Below are 17,844 nucleotides of genomic sequence, written 5' to 3' on the forward strand. Positions count from 1 at the left end.
AAGCACATAAAAGTTGCTGGTGAACGCAGCAGGCCAGGCAGCATCACTAGGAAGAGGTACAGTCGAGGCCCGAAACGTCAACTGTACCTCTTCCTAGAGATGCTGCGTTCACCAGAAAGTTTTATGTTTGTGGCTTGGTCCCATTATGTGTTTGGCAGACAAACTCGGAGGAAGACTCCTCACCAGCTCTCATACAACTGCAACTTAACAGTTCAGGACAGGTCAATTTCAATGTTTAGGAGAAGTTTGGATAGGTACATGGATGGGAGGGGTACGGTGGGATATTGTCCTGGTGCAGGCCGATGGGAGTGGGCAGTTTAAATGCTTTGGCATGGGCTAGATGGGCTGTAGGGCCTGTTTCTGTGCTATACTGTGACTCTATAACACTCCAGTTTCATGAAGGACTGTGCGCCAAGTGCCTCCTTCAAACCCTATCTTTCCATGGCACGACTATGCATTTGTACCCCAAGGTCCCTCTCTTGTACAGCATTCCCTAGTGCCCTACCATGCACAGAATGCACTCACTCTATTAGCTATGCTCTGCTCCTAACAAAGTGGCAGCTGAGTGTATGTTCGTGGTTTTCTGCTGCTGTAGCCCAGCCACTTCAAGGCTCCTCGTGCTGTATGTTCGGAGATGCTCCTCTGCACGCCACTCTTGAAATGCGTGGTTATTTGAGTTCCTGTCCTCTTGAACCACTCTGGCCGCTCTCCTCTCACCTCTCTCATTAACAAGGCGATTTCGTCAACAGAACTGCCGCTCACTGGGTGTTTTTTTTTGTGTGTTTGCCCTACTACTCTCTGTAAACTTTAGAGACTGTTGTGCGCGATCAGGAGATCAGCATTTTGCGAGATACTGATATCACCCCGTCCGGGGCCAGTCAATCATCCCACTGTCGAAGTCACCCATTCTGATGTTTGAACAGCCTGCATACTTATTATGCTTGAGTTGCTGCCGAACGGGGTGGTTTCAGTATCACAGAAACTGTTGATTTCCTGGTGTTTTCACACACAACAGTCTCTAAAGTGCGAAAAAAAAAACATTAAATCCAATAGGCGGCATTCTGTGTGCGAACAATTAAGAGGCCGATTCACCACATTGGCTGCTTGTCCGCCCCGTTGGGTGCGGTCTTTTTGTTGTGCTTCTGGGATTTGCTGTGTATACCGGCAAGAAGCCAAGTCTCAGGGTTGTATATATGTTGACAAACAAGTATTTTGTCCTTTCATGATAAATTTACTTTGAACTTTCATCATAAACGTTTAAGTCATTGTCTTCCCCTGTGTTGTTGCAGTAGTGTAGGTTCAGGATGTTTCACACCGAGTGGCCTGCTTCATCGCTCTCCCCACACTGACCAATGAAAACCATAAGACATGGTGAATAAGGCCATTTGGTCCATCCCGTCTGCTCCGTTTTTCCACCATGGCTGATTTAATACTCTCCCCTACCCCTAACCCCATTCTCCTGCCTTCTCCCTCGGACTATTTTCGTTAGGTCTCATTTTGCATTGCGGCAGGATCTCGGCATGAAACGCCGACTGTCCGTTTCGCTCCGTAGATTATGCCTGGCCCGCTACGTTCCTGCAGCCCTTTGTGGGAAATATTAACAAGGTGTAACGCCGCCCCCACCCTGTAAATACCCATTTGGGAGTCAGAGAGAATCCAGTGGATTTCATGTACTTCCCCATCTGAAAGGGGTTGGTAGGGTACGTTGTACGAGTGCCTTAGCGAGTATAATCTGCAGGCTCACACCTCTCTCTTAACAACCACTTTATAATGCCGGATAGCAGCCCTAAGACTCAGAAAACAACCCGTTGTTCTACCGGCAGCTGCTGATGGTGACATCACTCTTCCTCTTTCTGCCTCTGCAGATTCATTTCAATTGCCATTTCGGCGCTGCTGGGATCCCGTCGCGCCTCTTGGACCGAGCCGCCTCCGTGCGCCTCCTGCGCACTTACCTGGAACTTCCGGTATGTCAAACCGTAGTTTTCTTTTCTCTCCCTGGTTGTAAGGAAAAGGGTGCCTGAACTTAAATCTCTCTGCAACTCTCTGCGGGAACGCACGAGTTCTCGACTGGACACAGCTTGATGTATTTAGCGCTGTTAACTTTCATTTCAAGTTTCTTTCAGTCTACAATTTAAAAACAAAGATGATTTTGAAGGCATTGGTCGAAGGGCTGAGGGCTGGCTGCATGCTTCTTGCTTGTGGCTGGGAGTTGGGGTTGGGCCAGACTGGCAGTTGGGGCCGTTGATTGAGTGGGTGGGGACTTTGGCGTGGAGGAGCCTAGTAGTTTGGAAAGGGTTAGTTTGTAGCCTATGGCTGCAAAAGGTGGCGGGGGGTGGGGTGGTTTGAGATTGAAGGAGGAGGACCGGAGACTGTGGAATACTCCAGAAGTAAGGGTAGTGAAAAAAGGGGTGCATCAAGTGAAAGACCAGAAGCAATGGGGGACAACAAATTGAGGAAAATGGGTGAATTGGAGGAATTTATTCTGTATAAAATTAAAGATCAGAAGGAAGGGGAAGGAGGTTTAGAACCCTTAATCCTTTGAAAGTGGCAGCAGCATTAGAGAACCAAATAGGTAAGGGATTCCAGGCCAAGATTTTGTCTAATGGATTGCTGAAAATTTGTTGCAAAGCTATTGACCAATATAACAGTGCTAAAATGGTGGGAAAGTTGGTTGTGAAAGTGGAGTGTATTACTCCGAAAGAAAGGAACGAGTTGGGGGGGTGGGGTAGTGTATGGTATTCAGTCTGGCATGACTGAAAAGGAAATTTTGGACAATATTAAAGGTGGTTGAGTGATTGAAGCCAAACGATTAAAATCAGAAGATGGTAATTGGGATTCCCCTGTTCCTCTGGTTTTTGCAGGTGATGTTCTTCCAACTAGAGTCTATCTTGGGTGCATGTCTTATCAAGTTAGAGAATACATTAGGCCTCCCTTGTGCTGTTATAATTGCCAGAGATTTGGACACGTTGCTGGTTCACGTTGAGGTAAAAGAAGATGTGTGAAATGTGGAGAGGATCATGATATTAAAGCATGTAAGGCAGCGGTGCCTAAATGCAGTAACTGTGGAGGAGACCATATAGCGGCGTTCAGAGGATGTGAGTAATTTAGTAAGGCAAAGCAGATTCAGGATGTTAGTACCCAACAAAAATATCATATACTGAAGCAGTAAAGAAAGTTGATAGAGAGCAAAGGATAAGTAAATAAAAGATTAGAATGATGGGGAGTCAGTTCATTTCGAGTTCTCCAACTATGGTTCCTTCAGGCATGTTGTTGATGACTAAAGAGTCTTTTTTGGTGTTTGTTGTTGATGTACTGGTCGGGGCTAAAACTACAGCCAAGAGATTGGATATGATAAAACTAGTTGTTGAAGCTGCAGAGAGATTCCTTTATATAAAACAGATTTTGCCAGAGAAATTACATGAGTATATGACAGACAAACAATCACTGAATACTTCCCAGTTGTCAGGGTCAGAGAGAATGAAGGAGCTTTATATGGCTGAAGAGGGCAATACTTAGTATTGGGGTGTTTTTAATATGACAATGGAATGCAAGAAGTTTATCTGCAAATGGTCAAGAATTAAAAAGATTTGTTAGAACTTTTAGAGACAAGCCTGATTTGATCTGTATACAGGAGACATGGTTAAAGCCTCATTTAGATTTTGTGATCCCTGGATATGATAGTTGAGAGCTGACTGAATGGGTAAATCTGGTGGAGGGTGTGCAACTTTCATAAAAACAGGACTCCAGTTTACAAGACTTGATTTTATATCTAACCTTGAAATTGTGGCTGAGGAGTTTTGGAGCTCTTGTGGTCAAATAACTTTGATTAACTTTTATAATCCAGGTAATATGATGTTATCAGATTTGGATGAAATTATGAATAAGGTAAGATCCCCAGTAATCTGGGTTGGAGATTTCAATGCCCATAATCCTATATGGGATACTGAAAGTAAAGATAGTGATGGAGCGGTAATAGAGGAGTTTCTAGATAAATACAACGTGGTACTGATAAATGACGGAAGGCCTACAAGATTTAATATTGTAAAGAATACTTGTAGTCACTTAGACTTATCTATCACTTCCTCAAACTTAGCTAGGGTTGGGGAATGAGATGTTATGCACAGATACACACTAGGAAGTGATCACTACCTATGTTATGAAGATTTGGTAGAAATTTGATAGTAGAAGTTGAGGAGAGGTCTGCTAGGTATAATTTTTCTTTGACCCATTGGGATAAGTACCAGGAGACAGCTGTGGATATAATAGAAGAGATTAATAGCGAGGGCTCCATAGATGATTGGAATGAATCCCTTCGTTCTATAATTCATAAAGTTGCTCAGTTGACTATTCCGCTACGGAATGTTCCTAAGGCTCGAACACTAGTTCCATGGTGGAATAAAAGTTATGATATAGCAGTAAGGAACAGAAATAGAACTTACAGGAAATTAAGAAAGTACCCAGTGTTAGATAATGTTATGGAGTATAAAAAGGAAAGTGCAATAGCAAGGAGAGTAATTAAAAATGCAAAGAGGGATAGTTGGAGAAGATTTTGTGGAACCCTGAGCCCTGAGGCACCCATAAAGCAGCTATGGACGATCATTCACAGAATGTCAGGGATATATAGGAAACCATCTATCCCAGCTTTGCTGGAAGAAGATATTGAAGCTGTAACCAATTAGGAAAAGGCTGATATGTTTGTAGAGGTGTTCCAAGCATTACACAGTTCTGGAGAGCTAGGTGATTTGAGAAAGGAAATTATGTTAAAGGAAAGTTGGAAATTGTACAGGAGTTTGGATGATAATAGCTCCAAAATTTGTTTTTCTCCCTTCAGGAATTGCAGGAAGCTGTCCAATCAGGTTCAAACACTTTTCCTGGTAGGGACCGACTGCGTTATGAATTGCTTAAACATTTAGATGACTCTGTATTAAACGAAATACTAGCTTTGTTTAATTCAGTGTGGAAAGAAGGAAAATTACCAGTAGAATGGAAGCATGCGGTGTTGGTTCCAGTTTTAAAGCCAGGTAAGGATGCGTCTAGTCCTAGTTCGTATTGGCCTCTAGCTTTAACGTCAGTGCTTTGTAAAATTATGGAGCGAATGGTCACCAACAGACTTGTTCATTTTTTGGAAAATAAGGGACATTTTGCTGCCTATCAAAATGGTTTTGGAACTGGAAGATCAACAACGGAATCTGTTGCACTTTTAGATCATGATATTAATAAAGTGTTTCAACTAGAGAAGTAATGGTAAGTGTATTTCTAGATATTGAAAGAGCATATGACTCACTGTGGAAGGATGGCTTATAAATTAAACTCTATGATGCGGGAATTAGAGGTTGAACGTTTAATTGGATCAAAGATTTCCTTAAGGAAAGGACAATTCAAGTAAGAATAGGCGGAGCAAGCTCCAAGTCAGTTAAAATAGGTAATGGTACCCCTTAAGGAAGTGTCGTTAGTCCAGTTCTTTTTAATGTCATGATAAATGATATCTTTGATCAGGTAGGGACAGGATTTGGCAAATCATTGTTTGCAGACGATGGTGCAATCTGGAAAAGAGGAAGAAACGTCAAGTATATATTAGAGCAGGTACAAAAGGCTTTAAGGTCAGTTGAAAACTGGGCTAATAAATGGGGTTTCAGAATTTCTGCTTCTAAGTCCAAATATATGATTTTCGGCTTAGAAGGAAGATTCCTGATTGTGAATTGTATCTATACAATTCTCCACTAGAAAAAGGCAAGGTATTCAAGTTTTTATTTGCCTGGTTTGAAGAAAGACTTACTTGGAGGGTTCATATAGATATAACAACTGGAAAGTGTGAGAAAGTTTTAAATATTATGAGAAGTATTGCTGGATGCGACTGGGCAGCAGGGCAGGAAACTATGTACTTAATATATCTAGCTATGATTAGATCAGTTACAGATTATGGTTGTATTGCTTATGGTTCCACTGGTACAGCAGTGCTTGGAAAACTAGACACTGTGCAGTCCAAAGCACTTAGACTCTGTTGTGGAGCTTTTAGAACAACATCGGTCCCGGCATTATGTGTGGAGATGGAAGAAGTGCCTCTGCACTTAAGACAAATTCATTATTGGGCAGAACTAAATAGATTCAATCACAACTGTCCGCCAAAGTGTCTTTTGCAGGGGAAGTCAGAGTGCCAAAGTAAAATTGAAAGATACGCATTTTTAGATTTGGTTAATAACTGGGCTGTGAAATTGAAACTGACTGAGGAAGACATAATTGACCAAATTTGCTTGCCACCCATCCTTTTTTGGCTCTTGCCAGAACCAGAAGTAGACATAGTCCTCCGTTTTCAGCTTCAAGGAAGCAGTGTGATTTCATCAGTTTTGATCACAAATGAATATTTAAATAATAAATGGGGATCTTATCTGAGGATTTTTACTGTTGGCTCAGTGGACCCAGAGAGCAGTAGGACAGGATTTGGGATGTATGTGTCTCAACTTGGAGTTAATGTTGGTCACCGGGTTTCAGATGGTGCTTCTGTCTTAGCAATCGTCTGGGCCTTATGGTGTATAGAAGACTCTCGACCACGTAGGGGTGTCATTCTGCTGCTGCCTTAGAGGCTATAAGAGGGAATAAATCAAAAGCTCATCCTGACATAGTTATTGAGATTTTCTTAGTGTTGTTTAGAGTAGGGAAGATGAGTTGTGCAGTTAGATTTTCATGGATACCTGGGCATGCTGGGGTGGAGGGAAATGAAATTGTGGATGGCATTGCAAAGTCTTCCTTACAGAGCAGACAAGTAGAAATTAGAGTTCCCCTAGGCAGAGCAGAATTGAGAAGTAGGATTAAAAAACAGTATAGAGAAGAAGTGACAGAAGGATTGGAAAATGAATTAAGGGGCAGGCAGTATTTTTCTAGACACCCACAAGTTTAAAAAGGTCTCAGACTGTCACCTTTTAAGTCATAGAGGTATGGTGAAATTAACAAGGCTTGGGTTGGGGCATTGTGGGTTAAACTATTATTTAAAGATAATAGGAAAACATCCTACTGGATTATGTGACTGTGGTAGTCCACTGTCTGTCCAGAATGTTTTGCTGAGCTGTAATCGATACAGAATTGAAAGAAGCATACTGTTCAAGAGGCTATCCAGCTTAAATTTATTTTGGTTTTCTATTACATCTTTGTTTGGCCATGAAGAGAATCAACATCTGATTGAAGAGTTTATTATTCAGTTTATACGTAAGACTAGGTTGTATTCGAGAATTTGAGTTCCTTGAAGTTCTATAATTAATTATACATCCTGCGGAGGCCTGTAATAGACGAAGAAGAAGAAGACGAAGAAGAAGAAGGCAGCATTGGTCAGACTGATCTTGGAGTACTGTGAGCAGTTTTGGGCCACTTTTCTAAGAAAGGATGTGCTATCATTAGAGAGAGTCCAAAGGAGAATAATCCCGGAATAACGTATAAGGAGTCTTTGATGGTCCAGGGCCGGGGAGTTTAGAAGAATGAGGGAGGATCTCACTGAAACCTATCGAATTATGAAAGACCTAATAGAGTGGACATAGAGAGGGTGTTTCTTATAGTGGGGGAATCCAGGACCAGAGGGCACAGCCTCAGAATAGAGAGACATCCATTTACATCAGAGATGAGGAAAACATTTATTTAAACAGAGGCTGGTGAGGGCTCAGCCTCAGATTAGAAGGATGTCCCTTTAGAACAGAGATGAGAAGGATTTTTTTTTAGCCAGAGGGTGGTGAATCTAAGAAATTCATTGCCACAGATACCTGTGGAAATGAAGTCATTGGGTATATTTAAAGTGGAGGTTGACTGGTTCTTGATTAGTGAGGGGGTCAAATGTTACAGGGAGAATGATGCAAGAGAATGGGGCTGAGAGGGATATATTAAAACAGGCTGATGGGGTGGAGATACATCTCTAACAGAGGAGAAGTAAGGCGCTCCTTCCCTCTGCTAGCCTGGCAGGTCACCCTTGGACAAGGTGTAGCCTCCCCCGCCCACCCCCCTGTCAGAGTCACGTGAAGCCATGGGAGCTGGTGGTGGATGGTTATATGAGCGGCTGGTGCATCTCTCAAATCCTGGTTATGCGACCACTGATGCCAGGCAGACAATCTCTGAGGAGTATGTTTGGGGTCACCCGTCTTGTAAAGTCACTGCCCAGAAGAAGGCAATGGCAAACTAGTACAGCAGAAAATGCCAAGAACAATCACGGTCGTGGAAGGACCATGATTGCCCATGTCATACAACATGGCACATAATGACTGACTGATATTGAAACAGGAGCGACTGCACGTGATGGACTTGGAGTAGTGTGTGCAGTTCTGGTCACCCAGCTATAGGAAGGATGTCATTAAGTCAGAGAGGGGGCAGGAAAGATTCACCAGGATGTTCCTGGGACTGGAGAGATTGAGTTATAAGGAGAGGCTGGACAGACTGGGACAGTTTTCTCTAGAACGAAGGAGACTGAAGGGTGACCTTCTTGAGGTTTATAAAACCACGAGGGGCATAGATAAGGTGGATGGTCACAGTCTTTCTCCTAGGGGAAGGGAGTCTAAAACGAGAGGACATGGGTTTAAGGTGAGAGGGGGGAGATTGAAAGAGGACCTGAGGGGCCACTTTTCTGCATAGAGGGTGGGGTGTGTATGGAATGAGCTGTCAGAGGAAGTGGTAGAGGTGGGTACAATTTTGTTAAAACTCCTCAGAGGTTTCTGTCCTCCCCACCAATGGTGGTGGAGGGGCATCATTGGACAGAATGGTGGCGATAGGGAAGTGCTTGAGGATGGAAGACTGGAGGGTGACAGGAAACTGGAAGTGAAAAGTGGGGGACAGTGATAGATTGGCCACTCACAAGGAAAGCTGGGGCACGTTTAAACCCGCTGCTCCCTGCGACCTTGTGTGATGACCCTTTGAATGATTTCATCAGTACTTCCGAGAAACGTTCAATGCCACTCAATGTCCTTCCATATCTCTGCACTCTCATTTCTGGAAAAGAGGAAGCGGTGATTTCATCCTTGATGTCAGAAGACTGATGTAAATACTTGTACATTTTCCACGCTCTGTGCCTTCCACAGGTTTCAACATCAGCCCTCTCCGCATATAAAATTCCAACTTTTTTTTGGTATGCTTTTTTTTTAATGAGACTATGCTGGTCAGTTCCACGTCCTGTAACTTCCACAGCATTTCTGCACCAGGCGTCTCAGAGTGTAAGATTCCACCGTGCTGCATGTTTTGTTTTCAGAGGATCTCAAATAGGTCCATGAATGTGCAGGGCATGGCAGGGTATGGGCATTGTGTAAGCAGAAAGGACTAGTTTAGTCAGGCACTGGCTTAGCACAACATCTTGGGCTGAAAGGCTTGTTTTTTTTCACAGTACTGTTCTATGTCCCATCTAGTACAGGTTAAGGATCGCAACCCAATGTGTTGACTGTCCCTTTCTCTCTGAATGATTCTTCATTATCAAGGTTCAGAGTAAATTTATAATCAAAGATCATATATGTCACCATATAAAGCCCTGAGATCCATTTTCTTCGGGGCATGGTGAATCCAAGAACCATAATAGATCAATGAAAGACTGCACGCAACAGGACAGAAAAACAAATCACGATCAAACAAGGGTTTAAAAGTACATAGAACATAGAACAGTACAGCAGAGTACAGGCCCTTCGGCCCACAATGTTGTGCTGACCCTCAAACCCTGCCTCCCATATAAGCCCCCCACCTTAGATTCCTCCATATACCTGTCTAGTAGTCTCTTAAACTTCACTAGTGTATCTGCCTCCACCACTGACTCAGGCAGTGCATTCCATGCACCAACCACTCTCTGAGTAAAAAACCTTCCTCTAATATCCCCCTGGAACTTCCCACCCCTTACCTTAAAGCCATGTCCTCTTGTATTGAGCAGTAGTGTCCTGGGGAAGAGGCGCTGGCTACCCACTCTATCTATTCCTTTTATTATCTTGTACACCTCTATCATGTCTCCTCTCATCCTCCTTCTTTCCAAAGAGTAAAGCCCTAGCTCCCTTAATATCTGATCATAATGCATACTTTCTAAACCAGGCAGCATCCTGGTAAATCTCCTCTGTACCCTTTCCAATGCTTCCACATCCTTCCTATAGTGAGATGACCAGAACTGGACACAATACTCCAAGTGTGACCTAACCAGAGTTTTATAGAGCTGCATCATTACATCGCGACTCTTAAACTCTATCCTTCGACTTATGAAAGCTAACACCCCATAAGCTTTCTTAACTACCCTATCCACCTGTGAGACAACTTTCAGGGATTTGTGGACATGTACCCCGAGATCCCTCTGCTCCTCCACACTACCAAGTATCCTGCCATTTACTTTGTACTCTGCCTTGGAGTTTGTCCTTCCGAAGTGTACCACCTCACACTTCTCCGGGTTGAACTCCATCTGCCACTTCTCAGCCCACTTCTGCATCCTATCAATGTCTCTCTGCAATCTTTGACAATCCTCTACACTATCTACAACACCACCAACCTTTGTGTCATCTGCAAACTTGCCAACCCACCCTTCTACCCCCACATCCAGGTCGTTATAAAAATCACGAAAAGTAGAGGTCCCAGAACAGATCCTTGTGGGATACCACTAGTCACAATCCGCCAATCTGAATGCACTCCCTCCACCACTACCCTCTGCCTTCTGCAGGCAAGCCAATTCTGAATCCACCTGGCCAAACTTCCCTGGATCCCATGCCTTCTAACTTTCTGAATAAGCCTACCGTGTGGAACCTTGTCAGTTGCCTTACTAAAATCCATATAGATCACATCGACTGCACTACCCTCATCTATATGCCTCGTCACCTCCTCAAAGAATTCTATCAGGCTTGTTAGACACGATCTGCTTTTCACAAAGCCATGCTGACCGTCCCTGATCAGACCATGATTCTCTAAATGCCTATAGATCCTATCTCTAAGAATCTTTTCCAACAGCTTTCCCACCACAGATGTAAGGCTCACTGGTCTATAATTACCCGGACTATCCCTACTACCTGTTTTGAACAAGGGAACAACATTCGCCTCCCTCCAATCCTCTGGTACCATTCCCGTGGACAACGAGGACATAAAGATCCTAGCCAGAGGCTCAGCAATCTCTTCTCTCACCTCGTGGAGCAGCCTGGGGAATATTCCGTCAGGCCCCGGGGACTTATCTGTCCTAATGTATTTTAACAACTCCAACACCTCGTCTCCCTTAATATCAGCATGCTCCAGAACATCAACCTCACTCATATTGTCCTCACCATCATCAAGTTCCCTCTCATTGGTGAATACCAAAGAGAAGTATTCATTGAGGACCTCGCTCACCTCCACAGCCTCCAGGCACATCTTCCCACCTTTATCTCTAATCGGTCCTACCTTCACTCCTGTCATCCTTTTTTTCTTCACATAATTGAAGAATGCCTTGGGGTTTTCCTTTACCCTACTTGCCAAGGCCTTCTCATGCCCCCTTCTTGCTCTTTTCAGCCCCTTCTTAAGCTCCTTTCTTGCTTCCCTATATTCCTCAATAGACCCACCTGATCCTTGCTTCCTAATCCCCATGTATGCTGCCTTCTTCCTCCTGACTAGATTTTCCACCTCACTTGTCACCCATGGTTCCTTCATCCTACCATTCATCTTCCTCACTGGGACAAATTTATTCCTTACATCCTGCAAGAGATCTCTAAACATCGACCACATGTCCATAGTACATTTCCCTGCAAAAACATCATCCCAATTCACACCCGCAAGTTCTAGCCTTACAGCCTCATAATTTGCCTTTCCCCAATTAAAAATTTTCCTGTCCTCTTTGATTCTATCCTTTTCCATGATAATTATAAAGGCCAGGGAGTGGTGGTCACTGTCCCCCAGATGCTCACCCATTGAGAGATCTGTGACCTGACCGGGTTCATTACCTAGTACTAGATCTAGTATGGCATTCCCCCTGGTCGGCCTGTCCACATACTGTGACAGGAATCCATCCTGGACACACTTAACAAATTCTGCCCCATCTGAACCCTTGGAACTAATCAGGTGCCAATCAATATTAGGGAAGTTAAAGGCACCCATGATAACAACCCTGTTATTTTTGCACCTTTCCAAAATCTGCCTCCCAATCTGCTCCTCTGTATCTCTGCTGCTACCAGGGGGCCTATAGGATACCCCCAGCAGAGTAACTGCTCCCTTCCTGTTCCTGACTTCCACCCATATTGACTCAAAAGAGGATCCTGCTACATTACCCACCCTTTCTGTAGCTGTAATAGTATCCCTGACCAGTAATACCACCCCTCCTCCCCTTTTTCCACCCTCTCTATCCCTTTTAAAACACTGAAATCCAGGAATATTGAGAATCCATTCCTGCCCTGGTGCCAGCCAAGTCTCTGTAATGGCCACTACATCATAATTCCATGTATGTATCCAAGCTCTCAGTTCACCACCTTTGCTCCTGATGCTTCTTGCATTGAGGTACACACATATCAGCCCTTCTACCTTACTGTCTCTACACCATTTATTCTGCTTCTCTTTCCTCAAAGCCTCTCTGTATGTTAGATCTGGCTTTACTCCATGCACTTCTTTCACTGCTCTATAGCTCTGGGTCCCATCCCCCTTGCAAATTAGTTTAAACCCTCCCGAACCATGCCAGCAAACCTACCTGCAAGGATATTGCTCCCCCTCGAGTTCAGGTGCAACCCATCCAATCTGTACAGGTCCCACCTTCCCCAGAAGAGATCCCAATGATCTAAAAATCTAAAACCCTGCCCCCTGCACCAACTCCTCAGCCACGCATTCAACTGCCATCTCCTCCAATTCTTACCATCTCTGTCACGTAGCACTGGCAGCAATCCTGAGAACGTCACCCTTGAGGTCCTGTTCTTCAGCCTTCTGCCTAATTCCCGAAACTCTCACTTCAGGACCTCATCCCTCTTCCTGCCTATGTCGTTGGTCCCAACATGTATGACGACTTCTGGTTGCTTTCCCTCTCGTACCAGGATGTCATGCACCCGGTCAGAGACATCCCGGACCCTGGCACCCGGGAGGCAACAAACCATGTGGGTGTCCTTCTCATGTCCACAAAATCTCCTGTCTGCTCCCCTGACTATAGAGTCTCCAATGACGACAGTTCTCCTCTTCTCCATCCCACCCTTCTGCACCACAGGGTCAGACTCAGTGCCAGAGGCCCTGCCACCGTGGCTCACACCTGGTCGGTCGTCCCCGCCAACAGTATCCAGGACCGTACTTTAACAGGTATGTCATATAAGGAGTGTTGGATGGCTCTGGACCTCGACTCTGAATTCTGAAGAATGAGGTCACCACGAACCATTGTGGTCCCTGCTGACCACATCTGCAGCAAGTGTTGGCGGCTTGAGAAACTCAGGCTCAAAGTTGATGACCTGGAATCTGAGCTTCAAGCACTGCGGCGCATCAGGGAGGGGGAGAGTTAACTGGATTCTCTGTTTCAGGAGGTAGTCACACTCATTAGATTAACTGCCTCAAATTTGGTTTGTGCTCAGGGAGAAGAGGGTGTGACTGCGAGCGAGGTGGGTAGTGGGATCCAAGAGACAGTGCTGGAGGAGCCTCAGCCCTTGAGCTTGTCCAACAGGTCTGGGATTCTTGCTCCCTGTGTGTATGAGAGTGGGGGCTGTAGGAAGGATGAGCATCCTAACTGTGGCACTGTAGTTCAAGGAGCCATTCAAGAAAGGGGAAAGAAGAGAAGTGTAGTGGTAATAGGGGATAGTATAGTCAGAGGAATAGACAGAGTTCTCTGTCTTGATAGAGCATCCTGAAGACTGTGTAGCCTGCCTGGTGCCCGGGTTTTGGACATCTTATCTGACCTGCAGAGGAATTTGCAGTGGGAGGAGAAAGATCCAGTTGTTGTGGTTCGTGTGGGTACCAATAACATGGGCAGAACAAGGAAAGAGGTTCTGCTGAGGGAATTTGAGTAGCTCGGGACTGAAAAAGCAGAACCAAAAATGTAGTAATCTACCCGAGCCACGTGCAAGTTGACACAGGGTGAAGAAGATTAGAGAATTAAATGTGTGGCTCAATGACCGGTGTGGGGGAAAGTGGGTTTGAATTCATGGGAAATTGGCACCCGTATTGGGGAAGGAGGGAGCTGTACCAATGGGATGGGTTTCACCTGAACCGTGTTGGGACCTGGATCCCAGCAAATCGCATAACCTGGGCTGTGGGTAGGACTTTAACCTAAATCTGGCGGGGGGCGGGGGTGGGTGGGGTAGGTGGTGGTGAGTGAGTTCAACAGATTGAAGATGTATGGATAAAGTAAAAATGAAAAGTGTGGATAAAGAAAAAGCAAAAGATAAAAGAGAGAGAAGTAACTATGGAGTGAAGAAATGATAAGTGCAAAAGGGTAAAAGATTACAAGATTTTAAAAGCACAATGAGTGTAAGGGCACTTTACTTGAATGCCCGCAGTATCTGAATCAAGGTCAGTGAATTTGTGGCTCAGATCAGTACAAAGAGATATGATTTATTGGCCATTACAGAGACATGGTTGCAGGATGGAGAGGATTGGGAATTAAATATCTAGGATATCATGTAATACGGAAGGATAGGCAGGAAGGTAAGTGAGGTTGTGTTCATGTGTTCAATCTCCATTCAGCAATTGATGGCGAAGAGTAAGAAGCTGTTCCTGAATCACTGAGTGTGTGCCTTCAAGCTTCTATACCCCCTACCTGATGGTACCAGTGAGAAAAGGGCATGCCCTGGGTGCTGGAGGTCCTTAATAATGGGCGCTCCCTTTCTGAGACACCGCTCCTTGAAGATGTCCCGGGTACTTTGTAGGCTAGTACCCAAGATGGAGCCGACTAAATTTACAACCTCTGCAGCTTCTTTTGGTCCTGAGCAGTATCCTCCCCCGCCCCCATACCAGACAGTGATGCAGCCTGTCAGAATGCTCTCCATAGTACATCTATGGAAGTTTTTCAGTATATTTTTTGACTTACCAAATCTCTACAAATTCCTAATGAAGTATAGTCGCTCTCTTTCCTTCTTTATGACCGCAACAATATGTTGGGACCAGGTTAGGTCCTCAGAGATCTTGACACCCAGGAACTTGAAACTCCTCACTCTCTCTACTTCTGATCCCTCTACGAGGATTGGTATGTGTTCCTTCGTCTTACCCTTCCTGAAGTCCACAATCAGCTCTTTCGTCTCACTGAAGTTGAGTGTCAGGTTGTTCCTGTGACACCACTCCATTAGTTGGCATATCTCACTCCTGTACGCCCTCTCATCACCACCTGAGATTCTACCAACATTGGTTGTATCATCAACAAATTTATAGATGGTATTTGAACTTTGCCTTGACACGCAGTCATGGGTATAGAGAGAGTAGAGCAGTGGGCTAAGCACACACCCCTGAGGCGAACCAGTGTTGATTGTCAGTGAGGAGGAGATGTTATCATCAATCCACACAGATTATGGTCTTCTAGTTAGGAAATTGAGGATCCATTTGCAGAGGGAAGTACAGAGGCCCAGATTCTGTAACTTCTCAATCAGGATTGTGGGAATGATGGCATTCAATGCTGAGCTATAGTCGATAAACAGCATCCTGACATAGGTGTTTGTGTTGTCCAGGTGGTTTAAAGCCGCGTGAAGAGCCATTGAGATTGCATCTACCATTGACCTATTGCGGCGATAGGCAAATTGCAAAGGGCCTAGGTCCTTGCTGAGGCAGGAGTTTAGTCTAGCCATGACCAACCTCTCAAAGCATTTCAGCGCTGGAGATGTGAGTGCCACCGGGCAATAGACATTAAGGAGCTTACAATTATTCTTCTTAGGCATTGGTATAATTATTGCCTTTTTGCAGCAGTGGGAGCTTCTGCCCATAGCAGTGAGAGGTTGAGAATGTCCTTGAATATTGCCACCAGTTGGTTGGCACAAGTTTTCAGAGCCTCACCAGGTACTCCATCGGGACCTTCCGCCTTGCAAGCGTTCACCTTCTTTAAAGACAGCTCAACGTCGGCCTCTGAGACAGCGATCACAGGGTCACTGGGTGCAGCAGGGATCTTCACAGCTGTAATTATTTTCTCCCTTTCAACGTGGGCATAGAAGGCATTGCGTTCATCTGGTAGTGAAGCATCACTGCCATTCATGCTATTGGGTGTCGCTTGTAGGAAGTAATGTCTTGCAAACCCTGGCAGAGTTGTTGTACATCCAATGTCAGCTCCAACCTCATTCAAAACTGTCTCTTCACCCTTGAAATAACCCTCCACAAATCATACTTGGTTTTCTGATACAGATTTAAATGCCACAGATCTAGCCTTCAGCCGATGACGTACTTCCTGGTTCATCCATGGCTTTTGGTTTGGGAATGTACAGTAAGTCTTTGTAGGCACACGCTCATCCACACAGGTTTTAACGAAGTCGGCAACCACTGCAGCATACTCATCTAGATTCGAAGATGAATCCCTGAATACAGTCCACTCCATCAATTCAAAGCAGTCACATTTAAGGCAGAGATTGCTAGATTGCTAATTTGAAATAGGGTTGCGGGTTGCGGGGAGAAGATGTGAGATGAGGTTAATAAGTAAAATGCCATGGTTGAATGGCGGAGCAGACTTTAGGTGCTGAATTGGTTTAAGAAAATCTTGGTTGGCATGGTCTAGCTGGGCTGAATGGCCTGTTGCAAAGCTGTGATTGCATGACTAAGTTCCATGTGCTCCCAATCTTCAGACTGCCATTTCTGGTAAATTTAAGTATCATTATTCAAATATGTTTTGTTGAAAATGTTTCAGGCACAGATGAATCATGCTTCCTCTTGTGGTCTTGTGCCTTAAGTAAATATATCTTCTGCACAATGTCGTTGACAGTTCACCATAGCCACAATCCACTGGCATTCTTTTCAAAGTTCAAAGATTCAAGTAAGTTTATCATCAAAGTACATAATGTACATGTCACCATAGACTGCCCTGAGTTGCATTCTTTTTGAGGGCATTCACAGTAAATAGTAAAAAAAAAGCACATTAGAATGAATGGAAAATGGCACATAAACAATATTAGCAACGAAAAACAACCAATGTGCAAAAGGCAAGTTATGCAAATTGAAAAAAGGAATAGTAATAGTAATACGGGACACAGAAAGTGATCAAATTACATGATAAAAAACCAATAAATTCAAGATGATAAATGCAGAAAATGCCAAATGAAACCAGAAACAATCCAAGATATTACAGGATCCTTTAGCAGTTTAATTAATCTGATTACTTATACAGGCAACCATGGCAATCATCATTCAAACAAATCTTGTTTAAAATACAAATTCATAAATGAAATCACAAATTATTATAAATGCAAGGCTGATCCATTTGTAGAATCAGAGTCCCACCAAAACGATCGATCCATTATTACAGATAGGACAATCCAAAATGAAAGTCCAGATAAAATAAAACAGGATACACATGCAAGAATTACTTACTTAATAGACATAGCCATTTCAAACAGACACAACTTACAGAAATCAGTATGTGAAAAACACCAGAAATATGCTGAATTAAAAGAGGGAATTGAAAGACTATGGAACATGATCAAGTTATACATTATCCTGATTATCTACAACTGGTGTCATCCCAAAGGCACTACACAATAACATTAAACAATTAGGGCTACACAGCAATATCTGTGTAAATCTTCAGAGAGCCACAATACTAAACACTACCAGAATAATCTGAAAGTTCCTAGCAATTGAGAAATAAGCGTGCTTGTCTATGCCTGTACCTTAGGTTTTACCAGCTTGAGCGAGAAAAAGTAACAATAATAATATTAAATAGTAAGACCATGAGTTATTTTCAACCCTCCCCCCGCCATGGACATTCCCAAGCCCAGCTGTGAAAGAAGGAGGGTTGGGCATGGAGCT

At 44.0% G+C, this 17,844-nt stretch overlaps 1 protein-coding gene across 5 annotated transcripts in view; it reads left to right on the forward strand.

Annotated features, from left to right (window-relative positions):
• The first annotated feature begins 1,773 nt into the window (after positions 1–1,773).
• Positions 1,774–17,844, forward strand: part of LOC140190062 (sialoadhesin-like) — a 42,394-nt gene continuing 26,323 nt past the window's right edge. The window contains exons 1-2 of one of the 5 annotated variants that reach the window (XR_011883530.1): positions 1,774–1,964; positions 13,130–13,218. The gene's annotated coding sequence lies outside the window, so the exon portion shown is untranslated. Of the gene's footprint in view, positions 1,965–4,898; positions 5,022–13,129; positions 13,219–16,811; positions 16,853–17,844 lie in introns of those variants that run through there. The other 4 variants (XM_072246504.1, XM_072246507.1, XM_072246506.1 and 1 more) reach the window with 4 other exon arrangements.

The sequence above is a fragment of the Mobula birostris genome, chromosome 29, assembly GCF_030028105.1.
Source record: "Mobula birostris isolate sMobBir1 chromosome 29, sMobBir1.hap1, whole genome shotgun sequence".
Classification (NCBI taxonomy): Eukaryota; Metazoa; Chordata; class Chondrichthyes; order Myliobatiformes; family Myliobatidae; genus Mobula; species Mobula birostris.